The 21,823-nt window shown below is 45.3% G+C and overlaps 1 protein-coding gene across 4 annotated transcripts in view; it reads left to right on the plus strand.

Annotated features, from left to right (window-relative positions):
- LOC126297882 (nuclear hormone receptor FTZ-F1 beta) overlaps positions 1-21,823 on the plus strand; it is a 374,623-nt gene that overhangs the window by 269,647 nt on the left and 83,153 nt on the right. Inside the window, exon 1 of one of the 4 annotated variants that reach the window (XM_049989177.1) lies at positions 10,670-10,719. The exons of the other annotated variants lie outside the window; for them this stretch is intronic. The gene's annotated coding sequence lies outside the window, so the exon portion shown is untranslated. Of the gene's footprint in view, positions 1-10,669; positions 10,720-21,823 lie in introns of those variants that run through there. 4 annotated transcript variants of the gene reach the window in all.

Genomic DNA, 21,823 nt, shown 5'->3' on the forward strand with positions numbered 1-21,823 from the left:
ATGCACGACCGCATGTTGCAGGCCCTGTGCGGGCCTTTCTGGATACAGAAAATGTTCGACTGCTGCCCTGACCAGCACATTCTCCAGATCTCTCAACAGTTGAACACGTCTGGTCAATGGTGGCCGAGCAACTGGCTCGTCACAATACGCCAGTCATTACTCTTGATGAACTGTGGTATCGTGTTGAAGCTGCATGGGCAGCTGTACCTGTAGATGCCATCCAAGCTCTGTTTGACTCAATGCCCAGGCGTATCAAGGCCGTTATTACGGCCAGAGGTGGTTGTTCTGGGTACTGATTTCTCAGGATCTATGCACCCAAATAGCGTGAAAATGTAATCACATATCAGTTCTAGTATAATAAATTTGTCCAATGAATACCCGTTTATCATCTGCATTTCTTTTTAGTGTAGCGATTTTAATGGCCAGTAGTGTATATTACTTCCTGTAGTTGTTCCTGGATAAACAGTATCCTGATTTCATATTACTGATTCTTTCGCCTGTTGCTCATTTTCTTTTATGATTTGTGTAAGACATCTGAAGTTTTTTTTTTTTGTGAACCATCTCTATTGGAGCATATTATTCGAGTTAAGTTTAATTAATTATGGACTCTGTTTTCAGGACTAAGAATGTTAATTAAAATGAAATACATGTATTCTGCTTCAGTCACAAAGTAAAGACTTGACTGACGCAAATATATATATATTTTGGTCAACTATCTTGAGTGGAGCGAAAACAAAGCTCCCCGGAAACGACATTATTGGATTTTTGTCCGAATTTTTATAGGAAAACTAATAGCGGAAAATCCGTAATAACTACTACGATAAAAGCAGACACTCAGACTTGTACAGAAAATTATCAGTTATCTTTCTTCCCTTACTGGTTAAATGTTTCTCTTATTTCTTGCCGCAGCAGAACTGTAACTCTTTCCACGACTACCTCTGTCGTCGTCGTGAGGAGTTAACTACCGTACTAATAGGCTATTTGGTGTTGTTGAGACTTCACGAAGTCACGGAATTTCCAAACACTGGGAATATTCCGGGATGGTTCCTTCGAAAAAGAATGACTGATTTCCTTCCCCGTCCTTGAAACAGCCTGAGCTTGTGTTCCGTCTCTAATGACCTCTATGTCGATTGGACATCGAATATTAATCTTGCTTCCTTCCTATTGCCAATAGATATTCTCCCGAAGTCCGTTATGGAGGAACATCGGTAGCGATGTTAATTTTGTTTGATGGTGGGTAATGCAACTTATTTTTCTCTAAACTTTCAGCATCGAGCACCACTAGGGATGTAGCCGCTGTCCTGGCTGAAGTTGTTATCCCACGTTCTGATCGCATCGCCGTCTTTAATGAAAGACTCCCATTAGCGAGATGCATGAGATAATATTTTGTTACATTGGATCCAATCGTCTTGACTGCGTATGAGCCTGAGTTCGCTATCAGATGATTTGTCATTATCGCGATGTTTAATTAGCGCCTGTAGCCTGTGCAGCCTTCTCATATAGTGAGTACAGACTGATCATTGTAACTGTTATAGGATTCGCAAGGAATTTTATGAATTCCAGGAACAATGAGCCCAAGGTTGCCTTGGACGCAGAATTTCTTTTTTTGGCTGCTCAGAAAATGGATTGAATATCTTTGTCTGCCTAGGATTCTGCATATTATACATTGAAGCGCCAACGAAACTGGTATTGGCATCAAATACAGTGGCATGTAAACAGCAGAATTCAGCGCTGCGAACTGCAACACCTATATAACACAACAAGTGCCCGGCGCAATTTTTAGATCAGTTACTGCTGCTACAATGGCAGGTTATCAAGATTTAAGTGAGTTTGAACCAGATGTTATAGTCGCCGCACGAGCGATGGGTCACAGCGTCTCCGAGGAAACGATGAAGTGGGGATTATCTCGTACACCATTTCACGAGTGTACCGTGAACATCAGGAATCCGGTAAAGCATCAGATCTCCGACATCGTTGCGGCCAGAAAAAGATCCTGCAAGAACGGGACCAACGACTGAAGAGAATCGTTCAACGTGACGGAACTGCAACACTTCCGTAAATTGCTGCAGATTTCAATGCTGAGCCACAACTAGTGTCAGCGTGCGAGCCATGCAACGAAACATCATCAATATGGGCTTCCGAAGCCGAAGGCCCACTCGTGTACCCTTGATGACTGCACGACACAAAGCTTTACGCATCGCCTGGGACCGTCAACACTGTTGATGACTGGAAACATGTGCCTGGTCGGACGAGTCTCGTTTCAAATTGTATCGAGCAGATGGACGTGTACGGGTATGGAGACAACTTCGTGAATCCATAATCCCTGCACGTCAGCAGGGGACTGTTCAAACTGGTGGAAGCTCTGTAATGGTGTGGGGCGTGTGCAGCTGGAGTGATAAGGGACCCGTGATACGTCTAGATACGACTCTGACAGGCGACACGTGCGTAAGCATCCTGTCTGATCACCTCCATCCATTCATGCCTATTTTGCATTACGACGGACTTGTGACAATTCCAGCAGGACAATGCTATACCCCACCCGTCCATAATTGCTACAGAGTGGCTCAGGAACACTCTTCAGAGTTTAAACACGCTGGCCACCAAGCTCCTCAGACATGAATATTATTGAGCATATCTGGGATGCCTTGCTACGTGCTGTTCAGAAGACATCTCCACCACTCCCTCACACTCTTACGTATTTATGGACAGCCCTGCAGGATTCATGGTCTCCGTTTCCTCCAGCACTAATTCAGGCTTTAGTCGAGTTCATGCCACGTCGTATTCCGGCGGAGGCCCTAAACGATAGTAAGCAGGTGTACCATTTTCGCCGGCCGGGGTGGCCGAGCGGTTCTAGGCTCTACAGTGTGGAGCCGCACGACCTCTACGGTCGCAGTTTCGAATCCTGCCTCGGGCATGGATGTGTGTGACGTCCTTAGGTTAGTTAGGTTTAAGTAGTTCTACGTTCTAGGGGACTGATGACCTTAGAAGTTAAGTCCCATAGTGCTTAGAGCCATTTGAACCATTTGTACCATTTTCTTTGACTCTTCAGAGTATTTGTTGTAGTTCCTAAGAAAGGGAGTGCTACAGGGTGAAAATCTTGAGATGGTTGAGTATCTCCGTGTAATCTTTTCTTAGATATGACTGACTAAATATCGCGTTCACTACAGTCGTTCATCACGAACATCTTATTCAAGAGTCTAATCTCGATCTACTGGTGGTGCTTTGTTAGAAACAGCTTCAGCTGCGTGTGTCAGTGTGTTTAAAACTGATCTCAAAATTGTTCTTCCAGTATACCGTTCTTGTTCAAAAATGTTCAAATGTGTGCGAAATCTTATGGGATCTAACTGCTAAGGTCATCAGTCCCTAAGCTTACACACTACTTAACCTAAATTATCCTAAGGACAAACACACACACACACCCATGCCTGAGGGAGGACTCGAACCTCCGCCGGGACCAGCCGCACAGTCCATGACTGCAGCGCCTGAGACCGCTCGGCTAATCCCGTGCGGCTTACCGTTCTTGATGGATCTTGAAAGGGAGAAAATGTTTCTGGTTTCCTGTGTACCGTTGGTCACGTGACGCCGCAACTTGCGACTAGCAGTTGTAGATCGTAATCTAAAGCAATAAATAAATATATAGGCTCCCCAGTAGTGAGATTGTCACCAATTTGCATACCTTGGGTTGGGTCGAGTCTATTCGTGGAGAGAACCGGTTATCCGTGAGCCCATGATGCAGATAGATCGGCTATTGTGAAGGATTGTACAAGGTACTTACGTAACACGACTCTAGTGATTGTTTCGTCTCGGCCTGATTTCGGCGCGTGGTTAATGGCAGCCGGGAAAATCCAGCGCGGCACATAGTTCTTTCAACAAATTGTCGCCGGCGAGGCGAACGCGGAGAATTAAAGGGCGACGTGTTTATTGGGCTATCCGTCCGAGTGCGGCAGGGAGCGAGGTGCGTTATGTAAGGCAGAGGGCGTGGGCCCGTCTCCGTTTACCGCCACCGCAAACAGGGCGGGCCGCCGCCACACGCCACATAAACCCCCGTCCAGGCGGCTGTCGGAAGCCGTACCGCGGAAAGCGAATTCTCCGTGCTTAACTGGTCTTTTGTTTCCCATTATAACATTACCCGGAAAGTCATTACCTATACTACCACAAGGCTGGTGAAGTCGACTTTATGCTGCAACTAAATTACCTGACAAAAAAAGTGAAGCCCCAAAAGGGGAAGTGGAAGTGAAACTTCTCGGGTTGAGAGGCTATGTGATGTTATTTCAGTTTTTACAAAATCGACTGGAGTTTATAAGGGGCAGTCAAAGGAAAACCGAATTCCCGCTACAACGTGACCGTGGGATTGTTCCATTCAAAAGTAATGAATACAGCGTCAGACACTACACGTGTTTAGACATTTATCGTACTTGGAGACGAGATAATCAGTTTCTTCTTCGTAGAACGTGGTCGGCCGCTGAAGGATCCACAACCGCACTGTATGTATTGTATTGTATGTTAACCGGGGACCTAGAAAGGACGGGGAGGCTCCGTCCCCGCCGCAGCCGCAGTGGTCCACAACCCCACGACGACTACCGCAGTCCACTTCACCCCTCCGCCGCCCCACACCGAACTCAGGGTTACTGTGCGATTCGGCCCCCGGTGGACCCCCCCCCCCCGCCCCCCCCCCTCCCCCCCCAGGGAACGTCTCACACCAGACGAGTGTAACCCTTATGTTTGCGTGGTAGAGTAATGGTGGTATACGCGTACGTGGAGAACTTGTTTGTGCAGCAATCGCCGACATAATGTAACTGAGGCGGAATAATGGGAACCAGCCAGCATTCGCCGAGGCAGATGGAAAACCGCCTAAAAACCATCCATAGACTGGCCGGTTCACCGGACCTCGACACAAATCCGCCGGGCGGATTCGTGCCGGGGACCAGACGCACGGCACAACCGCACCTACTCTTGGACTTCCTCGTCCGACTGAAACCGACATTGACGCTCGCCTCGTTTCACTTCTCCAGAGATGTAAAAATCACTCTGTAAAAGGTCAGGACTGTATGAAGGATGCTGCAGTGTTTCCTAACCAAATAGCTAAAGCGAACCCTTGGAAACTTGTGATAAGTTCCTAAGGGACCAAACTGCTGAGGTCATCGGTCCCTAGGTTTACACACTACTTAATATAACTTAAACTAACCTACGCCAAGGACAACACACACACACACACACACACACACACATGCTCTAGGGAGGATTCGAACCTCAGACGGGAGGAGCTGCGCGAACCGTGACAAGACGCCCAAGACGGCGCGGCTACCCCACACGGCAAGCGTAGCCTTCCTCCGATTGACAGTGTGGGGCAGACGTCATCATGCAACAGGATGATACCGTCCTACATCACTCCTAAGAGTTTTGACTTCATGCCGAGTCGCGGTTTCCGCAGTCTTCACGGCGCTGCGCGTTGAATGTGGTTCCACTCTCGAGGAACTAGACTAGCATACGGCACCTGCATTCGGAGGACGAGGTCATCGTGACCTAAGTGGTACTTGTGTCAACAGCATTGGATTTTTTTTGCCAGGGGAGATGTGGGATGTATCGTCTGTTGGCTTTGGAGTTTGCCCTCCGGCTGTCGAAATGGCTTCGGAGGGAATCATGCGGTTGTACGATAACGTCCGCCCCCACAGTACGCTTCAGCGATTTGATTGGGAAACACTACAGCATCCTTTGTACAGTCCGGACTTTCACCATCATTGGTGGCCCGAAGAAAGACGTGCATGGAAGTCGGTTGCAGTTGGACGAGGAAGTGCAAGAGTGGATGCAGTTGCAGAGCCGTCAGCGGCTGACCGCGTTCTACGAAACAGGAATTGATCGTCTCGTCTCCCAGTTTGGATAAATGCCTTAACGCGTGGTGATTATTTTTGAATGGAACCATCGGCTGGTTGGTGGATTTGGGGCACGGGACCAAACAGCGAGGTTATCGGTCACATCGTCAGAGGGAAGGGTGGGGAAGGAAGTGAGCTGTGCCCTTTCAAAGGGACCATCCCGGCGTCTGCCTGAAGCGATTTATGAAAATCACGGAAAACCTAAATCAGAATGGCCGGACGCGTGTTTGAGCCGACCTCCTTCTGAAAGCGAGTCCAGTTGCTAGCCACTGCGCCACCTCGCTCGGTAATAAAACCATTCCATGGTACCCTTGTGAAGGGTATTGGGTTTTCATTTGACTGCCCCTCATGTAAAGAACTTGGCAGTATAACCACTGCGCCACCTCGCTCGGTAATGGAACCGTTCCATGGTACCCTTGTAAATAGTGTTCGGTTTTCATTTGACTGCCCCTCATACAAAAAACTTGACAGTACGACGTGACTTTGCACCAGTTCTGCCCAGATACTTGCTATGATTCGAGAGGGAGGGATGTCATAAAGCCGCTGTATCCTCTCCTAAGGCAAACAGTTGTTGTAAATGATATACTCGATACTGATCCTGAGACGGAGTTGAGGTCTGAGCCGATCGCACACATGTCCTATTGGTAACAGATCAGCGCATCTTGCTGGCCACAAGAATATGTCAACATCACATCGACAATTCATAGACGCCCATCCCGTGTGCGGACGGCCATTCTCCTGTTGAAAAATGGCAGCACGATATCGTTGAACGAGAAGTAACACATAAGGACGCAAGATGTCCGTGACCGTACCGTTGTGACAGCCTGCTCATACCCGATGGTTTTCCACACCATGACGTGAAACACAGCTCTGCCTCTCCATTACATTGGAAGAATGTGACCTCTCTTAAGATCCCACTATATTCGCCGACAGTGGTCATCTGCGGTAATGCAGAGCAACGATTCATCTCTAGACAATGCGACGTGATTCATCAGCAGTCCGTGCTTCTCGGTCACAGCACCATCCTAAACGCAGCCGTTTGTGTTGTGGTGTTAAACGACAACCCACGCATGTAATTCACATTTCGGGCTGCTACTAGTTTCACGGAGTAGGTATTAAAATCCATGGAGAAGAAATAAAAACTTTGATGTTCGCCGATGACACTGTAATTCTGTATGGAAGTGAAACATGGTCGATAAATAGTTTGGACAAGAAGAGAATAGAAGCTTTCGAAATGTGGTGCTACAGAAGGATGCTGAAGATTAGGTGGGTAGATCACATAACTAATGACGAGGTATTGAATTCAATTGCGGAGAAGAGGAGTTTGTGGCACAACTTGACAAGAAGAAGGGACCGGTTGCTAGGACATGTTCTGAGGCATTAAGGGATCACAAATTTAGCATGGAGGACAGCGTGGAGGGTAAAAATCGTAGAGGGAGACCAAGAGATGAATACACTAAGCAGATTTACAAGGATGTAGGTTGCAGTAAGTACTGGGAGATGAAGAAGCTTGCACAGGATAGAGTCGCATGGAGAGCTGTATCAAACCAGCCTCAGGACTGAAGACCACTACAACAACAACAATAACAACAACAACTAGTTTCTTGACCAAAGGTGCGGAATGACAATCAATTTTGCACAGAGTCAGTCCATTATTTGTTTTCGGACGGTAGGTGCAGATGCGAAAGGGTTACAATATGCTTGATGCACAATATGGCGCTGCTCCCTTATAATAGATGTGGCCGGCCATAGCCTTAACGAGTATGCCTACCTCCACGTTCTCATGCAGTGCAACATCGGGCCACACTCGCATGCAAATCTGGGTACTGAACGATTCAACCAGCCGACGAAATGGAACCCACACTGAGGCCCCTTTCAAGCCGTCAGGTTCTGATAAAGTTGACTCACACGAACTCGCGGCCTGTGTGTCCTTCACAGCAACCACTCATAATCTGGTGCTGTTCGTGCGCATTATTTACCCTACCAGGCCTGATAACAACACTAACCACGAACAGTACTAATGTACTTTGTTGTCCGCTTTACCTGTCACACGCAATTGCCAGTCTAATCACTTACATACCACGACCAAGTTGTGTACGTGAACGATGTTACACTGGCACCTGAACCAGACAGTGTCTTCTGGGTGCCAAGGGTTTCTTCCGTTCATCCGCAGTGACTGTTTTTGCTGTCGCTGTTTTCTTCTTGCTGCGCTTTTTATGACGGCAAGTTTAACTGAACAACGTGCAGCTGTGAAATTTTGCTTTATACTCAGTAAAATACTGTTGAAGCTGTTGTAATGTTGGCAACAGCTTACCAAGATGATGCTATGGGGAAAACTCAAATGTACGAGTGGTTTGCTCGATTTAAAAATGGCGACATTTCGATTAATGGCAAACCTCGTTCTGTCCATCAACTGCCCGAATCGACGAAAAAACCTTCGTGAGCTTGTGCTCACAGTCCATCGACAGACAACTGGTCAACTATTTGAGATTAGTGGATTATCTTAGAGCTCGGTTCAGCGACTTTTAATGGAAGATTTGGGAACGAAAAGGGGTGCTGCCAAGATTGTTCAAAAAATGGTTCAAATGGCTCAGAGCACTATGGGACTTAACATCTGAGGTCATCAGTCCCCTGAAACTTAGAACTACTTAAACCTAACTAACGTAAGGACATCACACACAGCCATGCCCGAGGCAGGATTCAAAACTGCGACCGTAGCGGTCACGCGGCCCCATGCCGAAGCGCCTATAAACGCACTGCCACTCCGACCGGCTCCAAGATCGTTCCTCGGACTCTGACTGACAAACAAAAGGAGCGTCTAGTTTGGCTAAAAATGGCATGGTTACGCTGCCCCACCCAGCTTACTCGCCTGACCTGGCTCCGTGAGACGTTTTCGTACTTCCTTGCATGGAAAGAGGCATGAAAGGACACCGATTTGACAACACTGCATAACTCAAGAAGAAAACGAGGGAGGAGCTATCAGCCATTTCTAAAGATAACTACAAAAAATGTTTCGAACGGTGGAAGCACTGGTTGGACAAATTTATCACTTGTAATGGAGAGTATTTTGAAGGCGATAGGGTTGTTTTGTAAACAATTTGAAAATATATAGTTTTTAAAAAAATTAGTCCTTTTTTTGAGTACTCCCTCGTAGAGTGTAAATTGTTGTTTACCAGTTGTCCATGTGTTCGTCCTCGGAGTTCCCGTCGCGTGGGCGAAGCACACTGTAGCAGCTGTGTCCAGAATCAGTGAATTCTTAGCGATGTGCGGTGCGGAAGACAGTTTACGTTACGCACTGACCCACAGATTTAATAGGAAACTTTATTGACGGTCGCGGATTATTGTTATGCACTGTTACGTACGTGCGGTACAGAAGCTCAGAATTACTCGAGAATGGGCTATAAGGCTGAAGCTAGTTCAGAACTAATAAAATTATTAAAGCGAAAGTGGAAAATGCCAGCTTCTTTCAATAAATTCATTTCTGTGGTACCCGCCATGACGAAAATGTATACAGTGTGTTCAACAGTTTCCGTTACAGGCTTATTGGGGGTTGTAGACGGGACGCAGTAGATGAGCTTTCGACAAGAAACCCTTGTCTGGAAATATACCGTATAAATATAAAATAAGTTTAAACATCCGATTACTTTCAAATCTCCCACTGAACAGTACGCACACCAACTGAGAAGAGGGCGCGACCGTCAGTCCCCATTGTAATTGATCTTAAAGACAGCCGGCCGAAGTGGCCGAGCGGTTCTAGGCGCTGCAGTCTGGAACTGCGAGACCGCTACGGTCGCAGGTTCTAAACCTGCCTCGGGTATGGATGTGTGTGATGTCCTTAGGTTAGTTAGGTTTAACTAGTTCTAAGTTCTACGGGACTAATGACCTCAGAAGTTGAGTCCCACAGTGCTCAGAGCCATTTGAACCATTTTGATCTCAAAGACATTTTCGTCAGATTGCATCGACAGTTGCGAAAGTAACAATTTTTCGCCTAGGAGAGTTGGATGTGGTGCTCCGCAGACTTTGAACAGGGTGTTCTTGGTCACGCAGAAGAGAATCCGACGACGATCAGATTTATTGATACATCAGCTTGAGTTTCAAGTGGACTTCGAATCAAGGTGCAATTCGGCGTGTTTCAAACACACAAACTATTGCCACGGTTGAGATAAGTGACAAGTGACAGAAAACATCCCAGACCGACTGGAGATTGAAGAACGGACCCCTATTTGGAACTTACCCACAGAGATACCGAGCTACACCGGTTGATATTACTAACACAGAAATCTTCTTGTGACAATCCGCGCCCGTTGTTTCTGCACACCGCGTTAAACTGAGTTCCTTGACAGTTATTTAGGAAGAAAGACAGGATGGAATTTAACGTTTTGTCGACGTCGAGGTCATTAGAGACGAACGGTAGGAAATGAAATCTGTTGTGTCCTTTTTCAAAGCAATCGTTATGGTGTTTGTCATCAGCACTTTGGTGAAGCCATAGAAGACGTAAATTCGGACATGAACCCTGTTCTACCGAGTCAGAGTCCAGCAGCTTAACCGCTGCGTTGGTTCGCTAGAAGAATCCATTCATTTCCGTATCACAATCGAAAAAATAATTTAGTAGGTCCTCTTTCGACGAGAACAGGTCGGAAAAAAATGTGACTTCAATGATTTGTTTCGTCTCGCTAAAGAAAAATTTACAGTTGGACTCGTGTGAGTTGCGTAAGACATTGCACTTGTGGACTGTTATGGTCTCTGCTGCTCTGTGCAGGGTATCTGGTTACGTGTTCCGGTTGCGCCGGGGAACTGATACCAGTAGAGTCCGAGGTCAGCAACCGCTCCTCGTAACAGACGCCAGCAGGTACGTGGAACACTACGTATCACACATAGCACTTCCATTAACTTATGGCCTATGAGCTTCTGACTTGTCGCTTAACCGATACATCACGTACAGTTTTATTATTTACTCGTGTTTCTTTTGTGATTAATTCGGTGGTTTATTAAGTTTTCAATTTTATACTGACTTTTTGATCATCCGGTACATACATTTATAGCAGCCGGCGCCTATGACGCTCTGTATCGTCATTGGATGACGTTCCTGGACATGGGTTCGTGTGTAAAACTTGATCTACTAAGTCCACTCTGCAATCTATAGAATGGTCTAACATGAATTGTGAAACAATATATATCGGACCATTGGCGTTGTCTTTCAAAAAATAAAGACGGAACGCGTATTGGATAATAAAATTCGTTACATTCAGTTGTAAATAGACGGGTATAACATGAAAATTATCAATGTAGCATTACATATTTTTCAGGAAGCGCGAAAGACATCACAGTTCTCTCATTCGTAGATTGCCGTAGACATATATTGCTGTCCACAAGATTCATAGCACAGGCCTCGAAAGAGCACAACGCGATTCAGAAACGAGCAGGAACGAACAAATGTTGACGTCAGAGCCGATCGACGCCATAGACGAAAGTGAATTGATGTTTTGCGAGGTGGTCGGTAACGTGCTAAATTGCAGTTAGAAATTATTTGTATTCATCTTACTGCAAGACGTCATAATGCTTCAAAGAATGAGTGTGTAAGTGAAGCAGTATTATTCTGTCTTCACGGCTAAATATCATTTTATACGCGAAATATATTTGCAGTTGCGAATGTGGACTACCATTAGCTGTATAACGGAATGACGACAATGAAACTTTGTGCCGGACCGTGGCTTGAACCGGATTTCCCACCTATCGCGAGCAGTGCATTTCACAACGGCGGTAGTCGCCGCAGTGCCTGGTCCTTCGGACATGCGTGGGTGTTCGAAGGAACATTGCATCGTAATTTTCAATAACACAGGCACTGCAGTACCGTAAATTCCTTTTGTAGCTAAATATGAAATTTGGAAAATAAATCTCGTAAATTCATCGTCGTCGCGTGACACCTTTCGTATTGAATTGGTTGTTACTATTGCACAATATAAAAGACTAAAAAATGCGGCGGAATGAGTAAATGGCTTTTTAAAATGCAGCTGACTTGAAAGAAATGAAACAAAGCTATTATTGGGCAGACTCTACTCAATGAATGAAATAAATGTAGGGTATAAAAAGGCAACACTGTCAAAAGATGAAATTTGAAAGATAAAGATTTATTGACGTTCAATAAATACGGGAAAGTATGTCCAATTATACCGTTCCACATATCGTACTATCCTCGGTGCTGTTATTGAAATGACCAGTTAATAGTTTGTCATTCTTCACGGCACTGTTTGACAAACGGCGTTGTTAGATGTTACTGGACTTCGTGATGGTGGTTTCTTCATTACTGTTCATAGCTACATAACATTGATATTGTCGCAGTTTCCCACAGACTGGAAAACTAGCTACTTTTTTTCATAGAACGTCCTGCCAGGCTGTTATAAATCTTCGTTCCATGAGTTATCGTTACGTTTTTACGGTGCCCGAACAAGGACAATCAAGTAGAGGCAGAATGTTTTCCGTGCCATCGCAGTTCTCTCGATTCAGTTCCGGTTCACTAAAAGCTGCTAAATACGCTATGGAGCAGCAGTTCCCAGATGTCTTTCATAGATGCTAGCTCTGCAGATTTCCTATAGAACAAGTTAGTTTTTTGTTTGTTTGTGAGTTTTATCCGAAGTCTTTCGAGCAATTTGTGTCCACGAACTTGGTAGCATAATGTTACGAGCAAACACGAACAAGCTCTGCACAAACATAAAAAAGATCCAAGGGCGAGGAAGGAATCTCAGACGACTAAGAAGAACCGAACTCTAAAAGTGCCGCCCGTTATTATCTGAACAGTTATGCCGCACAATAATTGCATTCACAGTTTTATCGATACACTTCACTGGCGAAATCACAAGCTGTTCCGAGTAGAAAAAAGTTGCAAGTGTCCAATTTCGTGCGTTATTTCATGTAACGAAAGCGAAAAACGAGAAACATGCTTTGCGGTTCCGTCCACTAGCCTGTCGTACTTTTTTGTGTCTCTGGTTTGGCTTGTACAACGCCGACCGCCCAAGTTCTGCGCTTAAGGATCAGACTGTCGGTAACAAACTTGCAACTACACTTACGTCTGTAAAAATTGCTGCACGGAGGAGGATACATAGTACGTGATTAGGTGCGTAATAATGCATTTTACGGAGGAGCACTAAACGTCTTGGCATTGGTCAAAGACGGCCTGCATACACTGTGTGATCAAACGTATCCGGACACCTGGCTGAAAGTGACTTAAAAGTTCGTAGCGCCCTCCATCGGTAATGCTGGAATTCAATATGGTGTAATGGTGTTACCCCCTCCCCCGCCCCCCTCCCCCCCTTAGCCTTGATGACAGCTTCCACTCTCGAACGCTTACGTTCGACCAAGTGCTGGAAAGTTTCTTGCGGAATGGCAGCCAATTCTTCACGGAGTGCAGCACTGAGGACAGGTATCGATGTCGGTCGGTGAGGCCTGGCACCAAGTCGGCGTTCCAAAACATCCCAGAGCTGTTCTGTAGGTCAGGGGTCTGTGCAGGCCAAGCCATTACAGGGATGTTATTGTCGTATGACCACTCCGCCACAGGCCGTACATTATGAATAGGTGCTCGATCTCGTTGAAGATGCAGTCGCCATCCCCGAATTGCTCTTCAACAGTGGGAAGCAAGAAGGTGCTTAAAACATCAATGTAGGCCTGTGCTGTGATAGTGCCACGCAAAGCAACAAGGGTTGCAAGTCGCCTCCATGAAAAACACGACCACACGGTAACACCACCGCCTCCGAATTTTACAGATGGCACTACACACGCTAACAGATAACGTTCACTGGGCTTTCGCCATACCCACACCCTGCCATCGGATCGCTACATAGTGTACCGTAATTCGTCATTCCACAAAACGTTTTTCTACTGTTCAGTCGTCCAATGTTTACGATCCTTACACCAAGCGAGGCGTCGTTTGGCATTTACCGGCAACTTTTCTCACCTGCCGCTTAACTGCCATGGTACTTGCAGTGGATCCTGATGCAGAATGGAATTCCTGTGTGTTGGTCTGGATAGATGTCTGCCTATTACACATTACAACCCTCTTCAACTGTCGGCGGTCTCTTGTCAGTCAACAGACGAGATCGGCTAGTACGCTTTTGTCCAATACGTACCCCTTCACGTACCCACTTCACTATCACATCGGAAATAGTGGACCAAGGGATGTTTAGCAGTGTGGAAATCTCGCGTACAGACGTATGACAAGTAATACCCAATCACCTGACGACGTTCGAAGTTCGTGAGTTCCGCGGAGAGCGCCATTCTGCTGTCTTACGATGACTATTCTTAAACAACAACGGCCACGCCGGCCGAGTGGCCGAGCGGTTCTAGGCGCTTCAGTCTGCTACGTTCGCAGGTTCGAATCCTGCCTCGGGCATGGATGTGTGTGTTGTCCTTCGGTTTGTTAGGTTTAAGCAGTTATAAGTTCTAGAGTACTGATGACCTCAGATGTTAAGTCCCGTAGTGCTCAGAGCCATTTGAACCATTTTGAACAACGGCCGCTTTCTTGACCCTCTCTTCATTAACGGAACAAATGTTCTGTCTCAGTTGACCTCGACGTTGAGGACACGTTATATTCTAGCCTTGCGCGCTCCTTTTCTTTTTCGTCCTTCATTGACAGTTGTACTATTGTTTGAAGAACAGCAAAATCAAAACACTGATGTTCCGAGGGCTTGTTCCGAGGGCCGTGCCTATGAGTATACAGGTTGTACCAGGAGAAATGTACAATGTTTAGTGATACGACAAGAACGCTCATTTGTAGCAAACAACTTCATGTGGACAAATGTCCTATTGCAAATCAGTTCCGAGATAGAACGTTCGTGATATATTTATGCCATTAAACTAGCCAGTTGAACGCGCAGTTATATATGGTGTTTGTGAGTGAAGTTGTGCGAGCATTGAAAGTGCATCAGAGAGAAGCATCATTTAACTGTGTTTGTACAAGCGCGGGATAAGTCGCCACACACTAATAAAAAATATGAAGATATGTATATGTATACGGTTCAAATGGTTCTAAGCACTATGGGACTTAACTTCTGAGGTCATCAGTCCCTTAGAACTTAGAACTACTTAAAACTAACTAACCTAAGGACATCACACACCCATGCCCGAGGCAAGAATTGAACCTACGATCGTAGCGGTCGCGCGGTTCCAGACTGTAGCGCCTAGAACCGCTCGGCCACCGCGGCCGGCTGTGCACTTCAATAAACAAACAACTGTAATATCCTATGACTACAATATGAGTGAGTCAATTTTATTCATGGAAAAGTGTCAAGAAGATGCAGAGAAACCTGAACTGTCAGATGTTTGAAGATCGATGAAAACTATCCCTCGAAAGTTTCAACAAGCAGCCTTTTGCGAAGTGTCCTATAATATCCCCATAGATGTTGTTCCCGTAGGAATCTCAAAGATAAGATTACACTAATTATGCAGGGAGGGGCGGGAGGGTGGTGGTTCTGACGGTGTTACAGTGTAGGTTGCGCCGTTTCCGAGTTAATTAACGTGTTCGAGTTCGAGTCTCGGTCCGGCACACAGTTTTAATCTGCCAGGAAGTTTCATATCACCGCACATTCCGCTGCAGAGTGAAAATCTCATTCTGGAAACATACACTAGGCTGTGGCTAAGCCATGTCTCCGCAATATCCTTTCTTTCAGTAGTGATAGTTCTGCAAGGTTCGCAGGAGAGCTTCTGTAAAGTTTGGAAGGTAGGAGACCAGGTACTGGTAGAAGTAAAGCTGTGGAGACGGGGCGCAAGTCGTGCTTGAGTAGCTGAGTTGGTAGAGCACTTGCCCGCGAAAGGCAAAGGTCCCGAGTTCGAGTCTCGGTCCAGCACACAGTTTTAATCTGCCAGGAAGTTTCTTCCCTACCTAGTCGCCGCTCCAACTTAGACATTTGTCGAAGCGTTATACCAAATTTCCAGCACCATCGTCGTAGAAGGCAGCCGCCTGTGCTTTCCGACAATTCTCTACGCTGCGCTATAGCGCATAGTCTGCGCCCAAGTCTTGTCTTCGTCTCAAGCGTTTCATACGAACAGAGATGATACTCAGGACGAGCCAATTAGGGCTGTTTTGTGGCTGATGGAACACTTCCCATCGAAAAGGCTGCAGGAGCGTCTTCACTGCCCCTGCCCTGCAGATTGCGGCTGGGAATTGCCATGAAGAAGGAAGGGCGTATCAGCTGTGTTAGGTGGGCATCTTTCATTAACGCGAAGCCTCTCAGACGGCCCTCCTACTTGGCGGGAGACATCCTTGTTATAGGCACCTTTACTCGCTCACTGTGCGCTCACGACTGAAAAGAGCGTTTTGATGCGATCGGCGGTCATACTAGAGACACTACCCAACATATCTGTGGAAAGCTTAATCGGGTTTTCACTGTGGTGTCCATTTCGCGACCCATCGGATCTTACTTTCTGGATGACTCTCGTATATAAAATTTAATAAGATTTAGAGGTAAAATTCTGTAATGAACTCTGCTGTGCTATGCCATTCTTTGCTGTAAAGCTGTGGGAAAAAAACTGAGAAATAGGTGCCTCGATCTTTTGCCTGGTTATCGCACTACTGCCACAGCAGGCGTATGCTTCCTCGATTCCTTCGGGAAGTCCCTTAGTGACGCCTTTTTCTCTTTTGTATCCAACTGATCTAGTACCTTGACGACTTCGCCGTGACAAAGATTCACACGAAATAACTCAAAACTGTATTTAGTTTCTGACCATCGTAATTCATTTATATTTCTGCACCTCTTCCACTAACTACTTTCTGTTGTTTACATCTTTTTCACCCGCATAAAGTTATCGGCCTGCCGACGATGATCTTCACACTCCGGAACCTATTTTTTTTTTTTTTTAAGTAGACTTCGTTGCGTCCGGTACAGTTACCTCTGAAATAAAAGCTAGCGCCTTGGGAACGGGTGACCTAGAAAGATAATATGAGCCAGATAAGATTATGTGTGTCGTGTGTTGCAATTCAGTGTCATTGCGTGCAAGGCTAACGGCCTGTATCATTGCATTCTACTGGAAACATTACGACAGTTTTTTTTTATTTGTACCTTCCAATAGCGTTTCATTTTTGTGGGATTTACGGTTACACAACACTGCAACAAAAGAGAGGAGTCACGGTTTATTATTTGCTGCGTGAAATTTGGTAAAACGCACCTTGCTCTGTCTCGGTTAGCATAATGCTTAAACTATGGCATCTATGATAAATATTGCCTTATTTTGTTCAGAAATAAGTTTTCATACAAGACAAACAAAAAGTGGCTGAAACGGTGTAGCAACCGTACATTGAAATTGTTGCAGAAGTAGTTCACAGCTTGTTTTCTGATACGGCCAATCTATATTTGTGTGCATTAATTTAATTATTTATTCGATTGTTGGTGCCACATGTTGCATGAAATCTACCGCACAAGCGACTAGTTATTTACTCGTCGCAAGGGAAGTATTTCTATGTATTTTGTACAATACCCGTTGCTGTTTGTCCGTGGAAAGTATGAACTACCTGGTTGGAAGGCGCCTTACGTGAAGCCAGTCCCGAATCCTCTCTACGTGCGTGTTCTCTTGGCCAAATAGTGTATCTACGCATCTGACGCATCAGAGGAAGGCGATGTCCTGAGACATGGTGCGTGATTTTACAATGTCCTCGAGCATAAGTGACTACGCAACTGACTTACATAGTGAGTTTCATCATTCATCCGTTCCATACATTACTGTTAGGTTGATCACTAGTCAATTAGTAACTGCAGACAGGAAATGAACCACGAGTACCACTTCCGCATAACTTCATATACTTTGCATATCAAGAGTTACCACATGCCTGTGTTTGTACGACTAGCGAGTCTTCCAAGGTACAATTTGTTTACTTATTACTGTTGTATCTGACGCCACCGTTTTATGATTCTAAGGCGGTTTGGCATATTTTGTATTTCTTTTCAGTAAGACATTGGATACTGAGGGTCATTGAAAAGCTTGCACACAAATTTTAACTAACAAGAGTCGAAATACAACCACTCTGGAATAGGAACTTACGGTTCTGTAAATAATCCTGCGCCACTGAAAGCTTTGTAATGCCAGGTCCAACAAGGACAATCAATGCCCGCGCGCCTTAAGTTCAGCGGAGGTAATGTACAATGCCGTATACTACAGGAGATTTAATATCTTATAAGAAACTTTAGTGCACTCTGTTTACTACAGCAGGTATCGCACGAACCTCATCGGACGCAGATATCTTGGCGAGATTTATTTCGTCGTAGGAAAATGGTGTCAGGACACGAAGCTTTGCATATACTCCACAATAAATAAGTAAATAAATAAATAAAAGATAAAAATCGAGAGACGTCAGACCAGGAGAGGAAAGTGGCCATGAAACTGGACCTGCGCTTCTGATGTCAGACCGCAGGAAAGACCGCAGATATACTTACACAACAACTGAAACTCAAGACTTCGGCGGTATGGCAGAGACGAAATGCTCTTGAATGACAAGCCGTATCATTAAGCTGTACAGCGTTGTCAACAGAAGAATGTAGAAATGAAAGAGAGCAAGAGGAGTGAAGTAAAAGTGAAAGCAAACCCAATTCCACAGGATCCTCCGTCCTTATTCCGTTAGAATGGTAATCAGAATCAGCAATCTTAAAATTTCTCAAGGTTACTGACCGTGCAGTTTTCTACATCTGTGTTCACACCTATGTTAAACTACTATTATTGCTTAGCAGGATTCTAGCCTTTGCACTACGATTTGGGTTCCAATCCCTATTTTCTGTGTACAATAAAAACAATTGTGTGCTCTGAATGAACATATTACATTTATTGCTAGCATAGTCATCAGCATTCCATTCTGACACATCATGTCTTTTGTGCTGTGTTCTCTACTTCCGTTGAGCTACGTTCACCTTTACGACTGCTGCAGTGTAGTGTTCTGAAACTGCTGTTGTTGTTGTTGTTGTTGTTGTTGTGGTCTTCAGTCCAGAGACTGGTTTGATGCAGCTCTCCATGCTACTCTATCCTGTGCAAGCTTCTTCATCTCCCAGTACCTACTGCAACCTACATCCTTCTGAATCTGCTTAGTGTATTCATCTCTTGGTCTCCTTCTACAATTTTTACCCTCCACGCTGCCGTCCAACGCTAAATTTGAGATCCTTTGATGCCTCAGAATATGTCCTACCAACCGATCCCTTCTTCTAGTCAAGTTGTGCCACAAATTTCTCCCCAATTCTGTTCAATACTTCCTCATTAGTTATGTGATCTACCCATCTAATCCTCAGCATTCTTCTGTAGCACCACATTTCGAAAGCTTCTATTCTCTTCTTGTCTAAACTATTTATCGTCCACTTTTCACTTCCATACATGGCTACACTCCATACAAATACTTTCAGAAACGGCTTCCTGACACTTAAATCTATACTTGATGTTAACAAATTTCTCTTCTTCAGAAACGCTTTCCTTGCCATTGCCAGTCTACATTTTATATCCTCTAGTCTTCGACCATCGTGAGTTATTTTGCTCCCCAAATAGCAAAACTCCTTTACTACTTTAAGCGTCTAATTTCCTAATCTAATTCCCGCAGCATCACCCGATTTAATTCGACTACATTCCATTATCCTCGTTTTGCTTCTGTTGATGTTCATCTAATATCCTCCTTTCAATCCGTTCAGCTGCTCTTGCAGGTCCTTTGCTGTCTCTGACAGAATTACAATTTCATCGGCGAACCTCAAAGTTTTAATTTCTTCTCCCTAGATTTTAATTCCTACTCCGAATTTTTCTTTTGTTTCCTTTACTGGCTGCTCAATATACAGTTTGAATAACATCGGGAATAGGCTACAACCCTGTCTCACTCCCTTCCCGACCACTGCTTCCCTTTCATGCCCCTAGACTCTTATAACTGCTATCTGGCTTCTGTACAAATTGTAAATAGCCTTTCTCTCCCTGTACTTTACCCCTGCCACCTTCAGAATGTGAAAGAGTATTCCAGTCAACATTGTTAAAAGCTTTCTCTAAGTCTACAAATGCTACACAAATAAATTAGTCTTAGTAAAATAAGTAATATTTATTATAACTCACAAAATATCTTGACATGTACCATGGTGCACAAGTACTCCATGCATCAGAAACTTAGTCCGTGACAAATTATCCCCCGAAGTAATGTCCTCCAATGACTTAAAAACAGTGCAAGACTAGGGCTGCTGTGGTTCTAGTAACAAATCTGTTTGCTAACACGGCATATTGCATTATTGCAGTAATTTACTGCACTTGCAGCTAATTTCGCAACTGCAACTGTCAACTACGGAACACATTTGTTGACTGTAGGATGCGACTACAGAATGCACAGGTTATAACGCTACGTGGCCGTCCATTGTTGGTGTCTGCTGAAGGTGTGGCAAAGTAGATAGTTCCTTCGCCGGAGGCGACCACTGTACGGAGGCGACCACTGTTTAACAACCGCCAAGACTTGCGCTGCCTTTGCCTTGCCTGGGGAGTAGGCAACCCGGAACACATGGACGTGGGAAGGAATGTATCCAGCTGGGGTATCCAACAATTTCCTTCCGAACTTATAATGTCAGATTAGCTTTCCTTATCGCTGTTCCCCCGTTAAACTCCTCCGGGAGGGTGTTCTGCTCCTGCTGCTGCTGCTGCTGCTGCTGCTGTTATTCCTGTAGGCACACACTCCAAGCCACGCTGATCATGACCCATTTGGTAACAAGATATATTGGTCTGTACTTTGGCATCAGTACCCCAATGTTTGCCATTGTAAAATATATACCGCAGTGCTCTTGATATCCTGTTCGCAGCAGAGTTCAGTAACTTCCAAACTTCGGTAGTTTGACGAATTCTGTCACAGTCCAAATCATCCAGTTCATTCCTCCTTTCTATGTGCTGTAAATTACAATGAAGTACCACTCTGATTTCACCACAATCACAGAGACCTGTCGCTCGGAAGGAAGAAAGAAGTTTAAGATTCCATCGACAAATACGTCATTAGAGACCGAGTTCAAACCCGGATTGGCTAGGGAGGGAGAAGGAAATTGGCCGTATTCTTTCGAAGGAACCATTTAAGAATTAGCCTGAAATGATTTAGGGAAATCACGGAAAATGGAAACCAGAATGGCCACGCGCGGATCTGAATCATGATTCTCCCAGTCCAGTGCCCTAAACAATGCACAGACTCCTGTTGCTGGTCTCCCCATTTTCTGTAAGGGGGCGGGCTAAGGACCACATCTAGTAATGAAGTGCACAATTCCCCTAGTCGGGTCATCCAAACGCGTTTATAGTCTGTCGTTTACGCTCGGGAAAAGTTATACTCATGCCTACCGGTGGTCGTGCCGTAACAGTCGGGCTCACTATTCATCTGTTCTCCAGGCCCGGTGTTCAATTTCGTTATCCATGTTTACCCCCATTATTATTTGCACTCGGTCGAGTGTTGGTTCAAATGGCTCTGAGCACTGTGGGACTTAACTTCTGAGGTCATCAATCCACTAGAACTTAGAACTACGTAAACCTAACTAACCTAAGGACATCACAAACATGCATGCCCGAGGCAGCATTCGAACCTTCGACCGTAGCGGTCGCGCAGTTCCATACTGTAGCGCCTAGAACCGCTCGGCCACCTCGGCCGGCTTCGGTCGAGTGTGCCTCGGCTTAGTCAGTAGCACTCTGCTGTAACTGTACATCGCACGTGAGTGTCAATGGGTCAGATCGTCGTCATTACCACAGAGATTACGTAATGTACCAGAATCATTTTTTCAGTTTCGTGTTCCACTCGCGGACGGAGTGCAGTAAGGACTGATCGTAACACTTAGGTGTGAACCTGAATGGCCCCAGGTTTGTCATGAATGTTTTGTTAGACGTATGTGGGAGAAATTAGAATGTTTCTTCTCTCGTCTTGGAATGTATACTTGTGACTTTTTAACACGAAGACATTGAGTGAAGCAACACGTCTTTGTGTAGGTTGGTTGGTCGATTTG

The sequence above is a fragment of the Schistocerca gregaria genome, chromosome X, assembly GCF_023897955.1.
Source record: "Schistocerca gregaria isolate iqSchGreg1 chromosome X, iqSchGreg1.2, whole genome shotgun sequence".
NCBI lineage: Eukaryota > Metazoa > Arthropoda > Insecta > Orthoptera > Acrididae > Schistocerca > Schistocerca gregaria.